This window comes from Erinaceus europaeus, chromosome 12, assembly GCF_950295315.1.
Source record: "Erinaceus europaeus chromosome 12, mEriEur2.1, whole genome shotgun sequence".
NCBI classification, from domain to species: Eukaryota; Metazoa; Chordata; class Mammalia; order Eulipotyphla; family Erinaceidae; genus Erinaceus; species Erinaceus europaeus.
The window spans coordinates 57828345-57844796 of record NC_080173.1 but is presented as its reverse complement, the minus strand read 5'-3'; positions in this window follow the sequence as shown (position 1 = coordinate 57844796).

Here is a 16452-nt window from a genome sequence, read left to right as displayed (position 1 = left end):
TTTTCCAGTTTTACTGAGATATAATTGAAATATTTTATGCCAGTGTATGGTCTATAGGTATCTAACTCATTGTAATATTAACACATCTATATATTTAGAAATGCTTACCACTAGGCCAGTTTATACACCCCCCACAGTATTAGCAGTGACTTTCTTTTCATAATGTGAGAATATTAAAATTATACTCTCCTTGGGGGCAGAGCCAAGATGGTGACTTGGAGGCAGATGCTGGTGTGAGCTCTGGCAACAACTTCTGGAGAGGGTAGGATACCTGGCTGTCAGCAGGACGGTGAATAAGGGGTCATAAGTATGACACCAAGGAGGTGATTATAGTTCAATTTGGGTTAGAAAACAGAGACAAAAGAAAGGAAATTTTTTTATTATTTCTGAAGCGCACCCCTCTCCCCCTCCCTATAACTGTCCCTAGGGGGCTGGAGAGCTGCTATGAGCAGGCTCCCCATAAGCTTTATTCTTTACCAAGATTCCTGGCTCACCAGGGGTGTGATTCCAATCGTTTTCCTTTCTGATTCCCTTTGCTTTTTTTTTTCTTTCTTTCTAACTGCTTCAAGCAAAATTGGAGTGACAAATATCTGACCAATCAGAGCCCCACCCTGCCTGGGAAAGACTACCTGGAAGTTTTTTGCTTTGTTTGTTTAACAATTAGCTGTATTTGCTCAGGCTGCCTGAGCCAATAGGAGCCATATAAGCTGCAGACTGACTGTTAGTGTTTTTTACACTGTTCTATTTTATTACTACTATTATATATACACATATCCCTTTCCCCCCCAGCTTGAGGTTGACCAAAATTAAATTTTAGTGTATTTTCCATTGCTAGGTGACTGGGTGTCCTATCTGTTGTGAGAGGAACTTGTTTCACTCTAACAACCTCCTCTATCAACACTTCCCCTTCTCCCTCCTCCTAGCTAATTAAAAAAAATAAAAACAACTCTTTTCTTTCACTACTCTTTTTTTTCTTATTCTTGTCTTTCTTCCTTCTTCCATCTTCTGCTTTCTGACTTCACTGATATTCATTTGTGAATTATTTTTTGGAAGAAATCTCAGAGTGGACTCTCTTTGTGTTAGTCTCTTCTGTACTTCCCTTTCTCTTCTTATTTCCCGTAGAATTTACAGTGGACAGTAGATTTGCATAATTGTCTATTCCTGCTATCCCTTTTTTTTGTATCTCTCTTTTTCATTTGGATTTGGTTGCTATTTGTTCTTGGACAGGAGGCATTATTTGGCTAACTGGTCTTGGCTAAACTGCTTCAATCCTTGTTTCAGTTACTACTGTAATTTCTGAGGTTAGTGACTGCATTTTTCATAAAGGTATTTAGTATAGTGTGGCTTGTACCCAAAACACAACAACTGAAGAACAACAGAACAGAAAAATAAAAAAACACATCAGTAAAAAAAAAATGGTTAAACCAAGAGCAAAGAAAACCATCACTACAATGAAAGAAGACAGGAGCCCAGAAGAAACTGCAAATCAGTCAGAAGTAACCATAGATAAGAAAAGTATGCAAGCAATAGTAAACCTAATAATCATAGAAATGAAGACAACTATGGAGGAAAGGGCTAACAGAATTAGGGAAAGAGCAGATGAGACCCTCAAGGAAAATACTAACTACCTAAAGGTAATTGGAGAACTAAAAGCTGAAATAGCTGAACTGAAGAAAGAACCTGAGGAAAGGGAAAGCAGACTAACAGAAGCAGAAAACAGAATTAGCCAGACAGAGGATGAGCTAGAGAAAACTAAGAAAGCGGTAAAAGAATCCAAAAAGAGATTGAGAGACTCTGAAAATAACAACAGAGACATATGGGATGATCTCAAAAGAAGTAATATTAGTATAATTGGCCTGCCAGAGGAAGAAAGAGAGGAAGGGGAAGTAAACTTTCTAGAGGAAATAATAAAACAACATTTCCCAGACCCAAAAAACAGAAAGGAAATTAAGATTAAAGAGGCCCAGAGAGCCCCAAACAGAATCAACCCAGACCTGAAGACACCAAGACACAACATAGTTACAATGAAAAGAAGTAAGGGGAAAAAAAGGATCCTAAAAGCTACAAGCGAAAAACAAAAAGTCAAAACCAGGGAAAAACCCATAAGACTACCAGCAGATTTCTCCACTCAAACTCTAAAAGCCAGAAGAGAATGGCAAGATATCTGTTGGGCCCTGAATGAAAACGGGTTTCAACCAAGGATAATATATCCTGCTAGACTTTCATTCAAACTAGATGGAGGGATTAAAACCTTCTCAGACAGACAACAGCTAAAGGAGGCAACCTTCATCAAGCATGCCCTGAAAGAGGTTCTAAAAGACCTCTTATAAACAAGAACAACACTATAATACTTGCAATACATCAGAGCAAATAAAAATTATTGAATAATTGCACTACAATACATTAAATCCATAATATCAATAAATTTCAATGGCTTAAACTCACCCATCAAAAGGCACAGAGTGGGAGGATGGATCAGAAAACATAACCCAACCATATGCCGCTTGCAAGAAACCCAACAAGACAAACACAGACTTAAAGTGAAAGGATGGAAAACTATCATACAGGCTAATGGACCACAAGAAAGGGCTGGAAACCATTCTCATCTCTGACACATTAGATTTCAAATTAAATAAAATAATAAAAGATAGGCAAGAACATTACATAATGATTAGAGGATAAATCAACCAAGAAGATTTAACAGTTATTAACATCTATGCACCCAATGAGGGACCATCTAAACATATCAAGCACCTACTGAAAGAACTACAAAAATACATCAATAGTAATATAATAATAGTGGGAGACTTTAATACCCCACTCTCACACTTAGATAGATCAACAAAGCAGAGAATCAACAAAGAAACAAGAAAATTAAATGAAGAGATGAACAGACTAGACCTCCAGGAAATTTTCAGAGTTCTGCACCCCCCAAAAACTGGAATACACATTCTTTTCAAATCCACACAACACATACTTAATCATAGACCACATGTTAGGCCACAAAGACAGCATCAACAAATTCAAGAACATTAAAATCATCCCAAGTATCTTCTCAGACCACACTGGAGTAAAGCTAACATTTAACAACAAACAGAAAATTATTAAAAGACACAGAATTTGGAAACTAAACAACATACTCCTTAAGAACCACTAGGTCAGAGAGATATTCAAACAAGAAATACAAATGTTCCTGGAAACAAATGAAAATGAAGACACAAGCTATCAAAATATTTGGGACACAGCTAAAGCAGTATTGAGAGGGAAACATATAGCCATAGAATCACATATTAAACAACAAGAAAAAGCTCAAATAAAAGACCTTACTGCACACCTCAAGGACTTAGAGGAAGAGGAACAAAGGACCCTAAAGCAACCAGAAGGACAGATGTCACTAAAATTAGAGCAGAAATAAACAACATTGAAAATAAGAGAACCAAACAAAAGGTCAATGAAGCCAAATAGTGGTTCTTTGAAAAATTAAACTGATTGACAAACCACTAGCCAGACTCACTAAGAAAAAAGAGAGAAGACTCAAATTAATAGAATTGTAAACGATAGAGGAGATATCACAACTGACACCACAGAAATCAGAAAATCATGAGAAACTTCTATGAATAACTATACACCATCAAGCTAGAAAATCTGGAAGAAGTGAAGAATTCCTAGAAGCATATACCCTTCCAAAACTGAACCAAGAACTACAAAACCTAAATACACCAATCACAGACAAAGAAATTGAAACCGTTATTAAGAATCTCCACAACAACAATAGTCCTGGACCACATGGTTTCACAAATGAATTCTACAAAATCTTCAAAACAGTTAATACCCACACTTCTAAATATTTTCCATAAGATTGAAGAAACAGTAATACTCCGTTCCACCTTCTATGAAGCCAACATCACTCTGATACCAAAAGCAGATAGGAACACAGTAAAAAAGGAAAACTACAGACAAATATACCTGATGAACATAGATGCCAAAATATTAAACAAGATCTTAGCAAACCGGATACAGCAGCATATCAAAAAGATTGTCCATCATGACCAAGTGGGATTTATCCCAGGAATGCAAGGCTGGTTCAACATCCGCAAGTCAATCAATGTCATTCACCACATCAATAAAAGCAAAGCCAAAAACCACATGATTATCTCAATAGATGCAGAGAAAGCCTTTGACAAAATCCAACACACATTCATGCTAAAAAATCTACAAAAAAATGGGAATAGATGGGATATTCCTCAAGATAGTGGAATCCATATATAGCAAACCTACAGCCAACAATGGACAGAAGCTGAAAGCATTCCCCCTCAGATCGGGGACTAGACAGGGCTATCCACTGTCACCATTACTCTTCAACATAGAATTGGAAGTTCTTGCCGTAGCAATCAGGCAAGAGAAAGAAATCAAAGGGATACAGATCGGAAGGGAAGAAGTCAAGCTCTCACTATTTGCAGACAATATGATAGTATATATAGGAAAACCTAAAGAATCCAGCAGAAAACTACTGGAAGTTATTAGGCAATATAGCAAGTTGTTAGGCTACAAATCAGTGTACAAAAATCAGCGGCATTTCTCTATGCAAACACTAAAAATGAAGAAGACATCCAGAAATCACTCCTATTTACTGTTGCAACAAAATCAATAAAATACCTAATCAAAGAAATGAAAGACTTGTATACTGAAAACTATGAATCACTATTCAAGGAAACAGAAACTGATACCAAGAAATGGAAAGACATCCCATGCTCATGGATTGGAAGAATAAATATCATCAAAATGAATATTCTCCCCAGAGAATTGTGTAAAATATACACAATTTTAATGCAATACCATCAGGTTTCCACCAAGCTTCTTTAAGAGAATAGAACAAAAACTGCAGTCATTTATCTGGAACCAGAAAACACCTAGACTTGCCAAAACCATCTTGAGGAAATGAAACAGAAACGGAGCCATCATACTCCCAGATCTCAAACTATGTTATAATGCCATCATCATCAAAACAGCATGGTACTAGAACAAAAATAAGCACACAGACTAGTGGAACAGTATTGAAAGCCCAGATCTAAACCCCCACACCTATTGACATCTAAGCTTTGATAAGGGAGCCAAAGTATTAAATGGAGGAAGGAGGCTCTCTTCAATAATTGGTGCTGGTAAAACAGGTTTGAAACATGCAAAAGAATGAAACTGAACCACCTTATCTCACCATAAGCTAAATCAACTCCAAAATGATCAAGGTCATGGATGTTATACCAGAAACTACCAAATACTTATAGAAAACATTGGTGGAACACTTCCCCCCTAAACCTCCACGACATATTGGGTGAAACAAACCCAACTACAAGGAAGACTAAAGCATAAACAAACCAATGGGACTACAACAAATTGAAAAGCTTTTGCACAGCCAAAGAAGCTATCACACAAAGAGACCCTTCACAGAATGGGAGAAGATCTTCACATGCCATACATAAGACAAGAGACTAATAACCAAAATGTACAAAGAGCTCAGCAAATTTAGCACCAAAAAAGCAAATGACTGCATCCAAAAATGGGCAGAGGATATGAACAAAACATTCACTACAGAGGAGATCCAAAAGGCTAACAAACATATGAAAAACTGCTCCAGGTCGCTGATTGTCAGAGAAATGCAAATTAAGACAACATTGAGATACCACCTCACTCCTGTGAGAATGGCATACATCAAAAAGAACAGCAGCAACAAATGCTAGAGAGGACAGCAGGAACAAATGCTAGAGAGGCTGTGGTGACAAAGGAACCCTTCTGCACTGCTAGTGGGAATGTAAATTGGTCCAGTCTCTCTGGAGAGCAGTCTGGAGAACTCTCACTAGGCTAGACATGGACCTTCCCTATGACCCAGTAATTCCTCTCCTGAGGATATACCCCAAGGATTCCATAATGCCTATCCAAAAAGATATGTTTAAAGCTATGTTCATAGCTGTGGTATATACACAATGGAATACTATGCAGCTATTAAGAACAATGAACCTACCTTCTCTGACCCATCTTGGATGGAGCCAGAAGGAATTATGTTAAGTGAGCTAAGTCAGAAAGATAAAGATGAGTATGGGATGATCCCACTTATCAGAAGAATTTGAGAAAGAAGAACAGAAAATGAAACTAAAAGCAGGAATTGATTAAATCTAGAGTAGGGCATCAAAGTAAAAACCCTGCAGTGAGGGTGAGGGTGGACATTCGACTTCAAAGGGTGGCAGGGGTGGAGTGGGGGTGGGGGTTGGTATGGGACACAGTATTTTGGTGGTGGGAGTAGTGTTTATATATACTCCTATTAAAGTTTAGTCGTATAAATCACTATTTTTTTAAATTTATTTTTTATTTAAGAAAGGAGACATGAACAAAACCATAGGATAAGAGGGGTACAGTTCCACACAATTCCAGCCACCCAATATCCATATCCCATGCCCTCACCTGATAGCTTTCCCACTGTCTATCTCTCTGGGAGCATGGACCCAGGGTCATTGAGGGTTGCAGAAGGTGGAAGGTCTGGCTTGTGTAATTGCTTCCCTGCTGAACATGGGCGTTGACTGGTAAGTCCTTACTCCCAGTCTGCCTCTCTCTTTCCCTAGTAGGGTGGGTCTCTGGGGAAGCAGAGTGCAAGGACATATTGGTGGGGTCTTCAGTCCAGGGAAGCCTAGCCAGCATCCTGATGGCATCTGGAACCTGGTGACTGAAAAGAGAGTTAACATAGAAAGCCAAACAAATAGTTGAGCAATCATAGACCCAAAGGTTGGAATAATGGAGAGGAAGTGTTGGGGGGTACTCACTGAAAACTCTAGTGTACTTTGCTTTCAGGTATATATTTTGCACTAGTTTATGGATACGTGTAAACATAGGCTCTCTCTAACAGAACCTGGTCGATATCTAGGATTTGGGACTTTGTTAGAAAGTGAACCACCTGGGATGGAATTAGAGGATACTAGGAAAGGAAAGGTCTCACCCAAATGAATGAAGCTGAAGGGTTGTCATTCCACAGGTGAAGTCTCTGGACATAGTCTGAGCTGAAGCATGTTGAGGTGGCAATCGTTGTGTTGATTAGGTTGTGATCAGCAGATGCAATATTATTTGATATGGATTGGGAGAGGCATGCGGGAAAGTGGGCCCTATCTTAAGGTTCCAGGACTGGAGCAAATATAGGCTCTATACTGGAAATGTGAGGTTCCTTCTGTCTTAGGATTCAAAAAGAAAATGCATAGTTATTGTTATCATCACATTATTTGGTAATTGGTTTACCTTTGAAAAGTTCATTTGTTAGGGTTTGTTGTATAGTACCCAGTATCTTGTATATAGCTGTGCTATTGGTTGCTTCTGATCTACTTGGTCTAGGCTTTTAAGAGAGTCCGCATAACATATACACAGCCTATATACTAAAAAGATTCAGTGTTTTAAAAAGTTTGAGACATACAATCAATTTTACTCCTCTCAAATTAATTAAATAGTGACTGACATGATTACACTTTACTAGGAGTGTACATAAACACCATTCCCACCATCAAAAGACTGTGTCCCATCCCACCCACTCCCACCCCCCACCAACCCAGGAAGCTATATGTCTACCCTCCCCCTCACCACAGGTTTTTACTTTGGTGCCCTACTTTCAATTAAGTCAGATCCTGCTTTTAGTTTCCCTTTCAGATTTTTTTTTTTATTTAAGAAAGGATAAATTAACAAAACCATCGGGTAGGAGGGGTACAATTCCACACAATTCCCAACACCCAATCTCCATATCCCATCCCCTCCCCTGATAGCTTTCCCATTCTCTATCCCTATGGGAGCATAGACCCAGGGTCTTTGTGGGTTGCAGAAGGTGGAAGGTCTGGCTTCTGTAATTGCTTCCCCGCTGAACATGGACATTGACTGATCTGTCCATACTCCCAGTGTGCCTCTCTCTTTCCCTAGTAGGGTGTGTCTCTGGGGAAGCGGAGCTCCAGGACACATTGGTGGGGTCCAGGGACGCCTGGCTGGCATCCTGATAGCATCTGGAACCTGGTGACTGAAAAGAGAGTTAACATACAAAGCCAAACAAATTGTTGAGCAATCATGGACCCAAAGCTTGGAATAGTGGAGAGAAAGTGTTAGGGAGGTATTCACTGCAAACTCTAGTGTACTTCTGCATTCAGGTATATATTTTACAGTAGTTTAAAAATACGTGTGAAGATTTGCTCTCTCACAGAAACTGGTGTATATCTAGGTTTTGGGACTTTGTTAGAAAGTGAACCACCTGGGATGGAATTAGAGTATTCTATGAAAGGAAAGGTCTCACCTGAGCAATGAAACTGAAGGGTTGTCATTCCACACGTGAAGTCTCTGGACACAGTCTGAAGTGAAGCATGTAGAGGTGGCAATCGTTGCGTTGATTAGGTTGCGATCAGCAGATGCAACATTTTTTTATATGGATTGGGAGAGGCATATGTCAAAGTGGGTCCTATCTAAGGGTTCCAGGACTGGGGGAAGTAGAGGCTCTATAGTGGAGATGTGAGGTTCCTGCTTATTTAGTGTTCAAAAAGACAATTGATAGTTAATGTTATCATCACATTATTTGGTAATTGGGTTAACTTTGAAAAGTCCTTTTGTTAGGGTTTGCTGTATGGTACCCAGTATCTTGTATATAGCTGTGCTTTGGTTGCTTTTGATCTACTTGGTCTAGGCTTTTGAGAGAGTCCACATATCAAATACACAGCCTATATATTAAAAAGACTAAGTCTGTGTTTTAAAAAACTTCAAGACATACTATTAATTTTCCCCCTCTCATATTAATTAACTAGTGATTTATATGACTACATTTTACTAGGAGTGTACATAAACACCATTCCCACCACTGAAAGACTGTGACCCATCCCTCCCACCCACTGCCACTCTCCACTGGCCCAGGAAGCTGCATGTCTACCCCTCACCACAGGGTTTTTATTTTGGTGCCCTACTTACAATTTACTCAGGTCCTGCTTTTAGTTTCCCTTTCAGATCTTCTTTCTCAACATCTGTTGATGAGTGGGATCATCCCATACTCATCTTTATCTTTCTGACTTAGCTCACTTAACATAATTCCTTCTAGCTCTGTCCAAGAAGGGTCAGAGTAGGTGTGTTCATTGTTCTTAATAGCTGTATTGTATTTCATTGTGTATATATACCACAGCTTTCTCAGCCACTCATCTGTTGTTGGGCACTGGATTGCTTCCAGGTTTTAGCTATTATGAATTGTGCTGCTATGAACATAAGAGTACACACATCTTTTTGGTTGGGTGTTATGGGGTCGTTGGGGTATATCCTTAGGAGAGAAATTACTGGGTCATATGGAAAATCTGTGTCTAGTGTTGTGAGAGTTCTCCAGACTGCTCTCCACAGAGGCTGTACCAATTTACATTCCCACCAGCAATGCAAAAGGGTTCCTTTGTACCCACAGCCTCTCCAGCATTTGTTGCTGCTGTTCTTTTTGATGTATGCCATTCTCACAGGAGTGAGGTGGTATCTCAATGTTGTCTTAATTTGCATTTCTCTGACAATCAGCAACCTGGAGCAGTTTTTCATATGTTTGTTAGCCTTTTGGATCTCCTCTGTAGTGAATGTTTTGTTCATATCCTCTGCCCATTTTTGGATGCGGTCATTTGCTTTTTTGGTGCTAAGTTTGCTGAGCTCTTTGTACATTTTGCTTATTAGTCTCTTGTCTTATATATGGCATGTGAAGATCTTCTCCCATTCTGTGAGGGGTCTCTTTGTTTGTTTAATAGTTTCTTGATGTGCATAAGCTTTACAATTTGTTGTAGTCCCATTGGTTAGTTTTTGCTTTATTCTTCCTTGCAATTGGGTTTATTTCATCAAAGATGTCCTTGAGGTTTAGGTGGGAAAGTGTTTTACCAATGTTTTTCTCTAAGTACTTGATTGTTTCTGCTCTAACATCCAGGTCTTTGATCCATTTGGAGTTGATTTTTGTTTCTGGTGAAATAAAGTGCTTCAATTTCATTCTTCTGCATGTTTCAACCGAGTTTTCCCAGCACCATTTATTGAAGAGAGCCTCCTTCTTCCATTTAATACTTTGGGATCCCTTATCAAAGATTAGATGTATATAGGTGTGGGGGTTTAGATCTGGGATTTCAATTCTGTTCCACTGGTCAGTGTGCCTATTTTTGTTCTAGTACCATGCTGTTTTGATGATGATGGCATTATAATATAGTTTGAGACCTGGGAGTGTGATGACTCGTTTCTGTTTCATTTCCTCAAGATGGTTTTGGCAAGTCTACGTGTTTTCAGTTTCCAGATAAATGAATGTAGTTTTTATGCTATTTTCTTAAAGAAGTTTAGTAGAACTTTGATTGGTATCGCATTAAATTTGTATACGGCTCTGGGGAGAATATTCATTTTGATGCTATTTATTCTTCCAATCTATGAGCATGTGCTTTTTTTCCATTTTTTGGTATCAGTTTCTATTTTCATGAGTAGTGACTCATAGTTTTCAGTGTACAAGTCTTTCACTTCTTTGGTCAAATTTATTCGTAGGTATTTTACCGATTTTGCTGCAACAGTGAATGGGAGTGATTTCTGGATGTCTTCTTCTTCAGAATTAGTGTTTGCATAAAGGAATGCCACTGATTTTTGTACATGGATTTTGTAGCCTGACACCTTCCTATATTGCCTAATAACTTCCAGTAGCTTTCTGCTGGATTCTTTAGGTTTTCCTATGTATACTATCATATCATCTGCAAATAGTAAAAGCTTGACTTCTTTCCTTCCAGTCTGTATTCCTTTGATTTCTTTCTCTTGCCTGATTGCTATGGCAAGAACTTCCAATACTATGTTGAAGAGTAATGGTGACAGTGGACAGCCCTGTCTAGTCCCCGATCTGAGGGGGAATGCTTTCAGCTTCTGTCCATTGAGTATGATGTTGGCTGTAGGTTTACTATATATGTATTCCACTGTCTTGAGGAATTTCCCATCTATTCCCATTTTTTGTAGAGTTTTGAGCATGAATTGGTGTTGGATTTTGTCAAAGGCTTTCTCTGCATCTATTGAGATAATCATGTGGTTCTTAGTTTTGCTTTTATTGATGTGGTGAATGACATTGATTGACTTATGGATGTTGAACCAGCCTTGCATTCCTGGGATGAATCCCACTTCGTCGTGATGATCAATTTTTTGATATGCTGCTGTATCTGGTTGGCCAAGATCTTGTTTAATATTTTGGCATCTATGTTCATCAGTTATATTGGTCTTTAGTTTTCCTTTTTTGTTGTGTCCCTATCTGCTTTTGATATCAGGGTGATGTTGGCTTCATAGAAGATGGAAGAGAATATTCCTGTTTCTTCAATCTTATGTAAAATCTTAAGAAGTATGGGTATTATTTCCTGAAGGTTTTGCAGAATTCGTTTGTGAAGCCATCTGGTCCAGGACTTTTGTTGTTGGGGAGATTCTTAATATTGGTTCGATTTCCTTGTCTGTTATTGGTGCATTTAGGTTTTGTAGTTCTTGTTTCAGTTTTGGAAGGGCATATGTTTCTAGAAATTCTTCCATTTCTTCCAGATTCTCTAGCTTGGTGGCGTATAGTTCTTCATAGAAGTTTCACATGATTTTCTGGATTTTTGTGGTGTTAGTTGTGATATGTCCTCCATCATTTACAATTCTATTAATTGGAGTCTTCTCTCTTTTTTGTTTAGTGAGTCTGGCTATGGGTTTGTCAATTTTGTTTAATCTTTCAAAGAACCAACATTTGGCTTCATTGATCTTTTGTATGGTTCTCTTATTTAGATGTTGTTTATTTCTGGTCTTATTTTAGTGATTTCTCTCCTTATGGTTGCTTTAGGGTTCCTTTGTTCCTTTTTCTCTAAGTCCCTGAGGTCTGCAGTCTGGTTGTTTATTTGAAAGTTATCTTGTTGTTTAATATGTGATTGTATGGCTATAAGTTTCCCTCTCAATACTGCTTTAGCTGTTTCCCAAATATTTTGATATGTTGTGTCTTCATTTTCATTTGTTTCCAGGAACATTTGAATTTCTTGCTTGAGTGACTCTCTGACCCAGTGGTTCTTAAGGAGTATGTTGTTTAGTTTCCAAATTCGGTGACTTTTAATAATTTTCTGTTTTTTGTTAAATGTTAGTTTTACTCCACTGTGGTCTGAGAAGACACTTGGGATGATTTCAGTGCTCTTGAATTTATTGATTCCATTTGTGGCCTAACATGTGGTCTCTCCTTGAGTATGTGTTATGTGTATTTGAAAAAATGTGTATTCCTGTTTTTTTCTTCCTTTTGCAGACCAATTATATGAATGTTATATCTTTAGAGATCATCCCATATGTCTCTGCTGTTGTTTTCTGTGTCTCTCAATCTCTTTTTGTGCTCTTTCATTTTTTTCTTAGTTTTCTATAGCTCATCCTCTGTCTGGATAATTCTGTTTTCTGCTTCTGTTAGTCTGCTTTCCCTTCCCTCAGCTGCTTTCTTCAGTTCAGCTATTTCAGCTTTCAGTTCTCTAATTGTCTCAAGGTAATTCGTATTTTCCTTGAGGGTCTCATCTGTTGTTTCTCTACTATCGCTAGCCCTTTCCTCCAAAGTTGTTTTCATTTCTGTGACTAATAAGTTTATTTTGCTTGCATACTTTTCTTATCTATCCTTACTTCTGGCTGATTTGTAGTTTCGCTGGGCTTTTGTCTTCATTCATTGTAGTAGCAGTTTTATTTGCTTTTGGTCTAACCATTTTTTTATTAATGTGTTTTTTATTTTTATGTTCTGTTGTTCCTCAGTTTTTGTGTTTTGAGTATAAGCCACGCTATACTAGATACCTTTATGACAAATGCAATCACCAACCTCAGAAATTACAATAGCAACTGAAGCAATGATTGAAGCAGTTTAACAGATATCAGTTAGACAAACAATGTCTCCAGGCTTATAAAAAATAGCAACCAAATCCAAGTGAAGAATAAGAGAAAGGAAAAAGGGGATAGGAAGAATAGACAATTATACAAATCTACTATCCACTGTACATTCTAAGGATAGCCAGAGGAGAAAGGGAAGTAGAGCAGAGATACACACTGACGGAGTCCACTCTGAGTCAGATTTCTTCCCCACAATAATTCACAAATGTTTATCAGTGAATTCAGAAAGCCGAAGAAGGAAGAAAGAAAGGATGACAAGAATGAGAAAAAGAAGGGAAAAAGAGAGAGAAAAAAAGAAAAAAGATAAGAAAAAGAACAGTAATAAAAGAGCAGTGAAAGGAAGTAATTTTTATTTATTTATTATTATTATCATTTAATTAGCTGGATGGAGGGGGAAAGGGGATAGTGGGTAGGGGAGGTAGGAAGAGTGAAACAAGTTACTCTAACAATGGATAAGACATTCGGTACCCTAGCAAAGGAAAATACACTAAGTGTTAATTCTGGTCTACCTTAAGGGGGGGAGGGATACACGTATATCTAGTATTGATAATAAATCAGAACAGTGTAAAAAACCTGTCCTGTCTTTAGCTTGGATGGCTCTAGATTTCCTCACGCCTCCTGAGCACAGGCAACTGATTGTTAATAAAATAAAACAAACACCTCTGGTGGTCTTTCCCTGTCTGAGTAAGGCTCTGCTTGATAGCTGTAATTGGCCACTTAGAAAGAAAAAGGGCAGAGGGTTTCAGAAAGGAACAGGAATGGAATTGGAATGACACCCCCTGGTGGGCCAGGAATCTTGGTAAAGAAAGAAGCTCAGCAGGGGAGCCTGCTAGGAGCAGCTTTCTGGCCCCCGGCGACTGGTTATGGGGGGTGGGGGGGTCATGGGTGCACTTCAGGAATAATAATTAAGAAAAAAAATGTTTTTTCCTTTCTTTTTATTCTATTTTATAACCCAGATTGAGTTATAGTTACCTCTTTGGTGTCACAGCTAGGACCCTTATTGACTGTCTTGCTAAAGGCAAAAAATCCTACTGTTTCCAGTAGATGTTGTCGGAGCTCAAGCCACTAGTAGCTTCTCAGTCTGCCATCTTCCGAAAATATCATAAATCACTATTTAATTAATATGAGAGGGGAAAAAATGTATGTCTCAAACTTTTTAAAGCACAGACTGAGTCTTTTTAATACATAGGCTGAGTCTTTGATATGTTGACTCTCTCAAAATCCTAGACCAGGAAGAAAAGAAGTCCTAGACCAGGAAGAAAAGAAGTCCTAGACCAGGAAGAAAAGAAGTCCTAGACCAGGAAGAACAGAAGCCACCAGTAGCACAGCTATATACAAGATGACTTTTCAAAGTTAACACAATTACCAAATAATGTGATGATAACAATAACTATCCATTGTCTTCTTGAACCCTAAAACAGCAGGAACCTCACATTTCCACTATAGAGTCTATATTTCCCCCAGTCCTGGAACCCTAGGGTGGGGCGCACTTTCCTGCATGCTTCTCTCAATTCTTATCAAATAATATCGCATCTGCCATTCACAACCTAATCAACGCAACAAGTGTCACCTCAGCATGCTTCACTTCAGACTGTGTCCAAAAACTTCAGGTGTTGAATGACAACCCTTCAACTCCATTACTTGGGTGAGACCTTTCCTTTCATAGTATTCTCTAATTCCATTCCAGGTGGTTCACTTTCTAACAAAATCCCAAAACCTAGATATAGACCACGTTGCCTGAGATAGAGCATATGTTCACACATATCCTTAAACTAGGGCAAAATATATATCTGAAAGCAAAAGTACACAATAGTCTGTGGTGAGTACCCCCCAACACTTCACCTGCACTATTCCAGCCTTTAGGTCCATGATTGCTCAACAATTTGTTTGGCTTTGTATGTTAACTCTCCTTTCAGCCACCAGGTTCCAGATGCCAGCATGATGCCGACCAGACTTCCCTGGACAGACAACCCCACCATTGTGTCCTGGAACTCCGCTTCCTCAGTGACCCACACTACTAGGGAAAGAAGAGGCAGACTGGGAGTCTGGATTGACCAGTCAATGCCCATGTTCAGCGGGGAGGCAGTTACAGTAGCCAGACCTTTCACTTTCTGCACCCCACAATGACATTGGGTCCTTACTCCCAGAGGGATAAAAAATTGGAAAGCTATCAGAAGAGGGGATTCAATATAGAAATCTTGTGGTGGGAATTGTGTGGAGTTGTACCCCTCCTATCCTACCATTTTGTTAATGTCTCCTTTTTAAAATAAATATATACATATATATTGAAAAAATTATATTCTCCTAGGGATGCTTACATAACTTTTTAAGAAAGAGCATTAAACACAGGGAGTTTTCAATGTCTAGAATAAGAAGGAAATCTCTCTGCATGTAAAATAAGAGAGAATACTTGATGTAATAGAGACATGAATTCTAACAGGATGCAACAAAGATAAGTAAAAGGTAATGAAAGATGATACCTAGAAGTGGAGACACAGGAGAAAGTGTATAGAACAAAATTTATCCCTCTGTATATAGAGGATATTTTTGGCCATTTTATGTTCATTTCTCATGAAATATATCTATATTGTCACAAAAGATGTTATCTTTTGAGTGAGAATATACTTCCCAAATTTTTCATCGAATATTGGTTTCAATTTCTTTAACATGCTCTAGAAAATGGATTTGGGTGGGGCCGTGAAAGTTCTAGTAATTGCCTTCTATATTCCCTACACTATTTCAAATTCAATATACAACATATCTGAGAAACACTAGTATTATAATTATACTTCCAATGTACTTTTGTAATAACTAAAGGAACATTATCAAAAGAGAAGAAATGTAGATAGGGATAATCTTATTATAAAGATAAATCTCTCTAAGGGAGATATCCTGGTGCCAATAAAAATCACTGTACCCACTTAAATTGTTATGGAAATAAAAACCAGTAAGTAGTAAATGAAGATTTGTGCCACACAGACTGTATATATAAATAAATAGTGTCTCACAATGGAAACACTTCATTTATACAAAATACTTTCAAGTTATTTTCTGTATTTTATAACGCAATACTGACATGACCTTCATGCACTTTAGTTCGTTTAGTAATGGTTTCATTTATATATTCCCTCCATGAGATGAATGATTCTAACCTTGAAATCTTAGCTCTTATGTGAAAGATAACTTTTTAAGTACCTGAAACACATTTATAGCAATAAGTGTTCCAATATAAATGCAAAACAACATTTCCTGTCAAACATGGTAATACATAACTTGAACCAAAAAAAAAGTGTTCATCTACACAGAGAATTCACTTTCAGTATTCAGAAATACTATAAATATTTTTAATAGTACTCTGTGTGTATGTAAGTATGCATATAATATCTATATGTGCACATTCCTTATGAGACTATGCTTCACTAACTTAAGGTTTCATAAGTTTACTATAGCTATTTACCAACTGTTATAAGCATTTTTTAATTCAGCTATAATCTTTGATACGTTTTTAATCAATGATAATTAAACATTTAAACCATTTATTTTTATCCATTTATA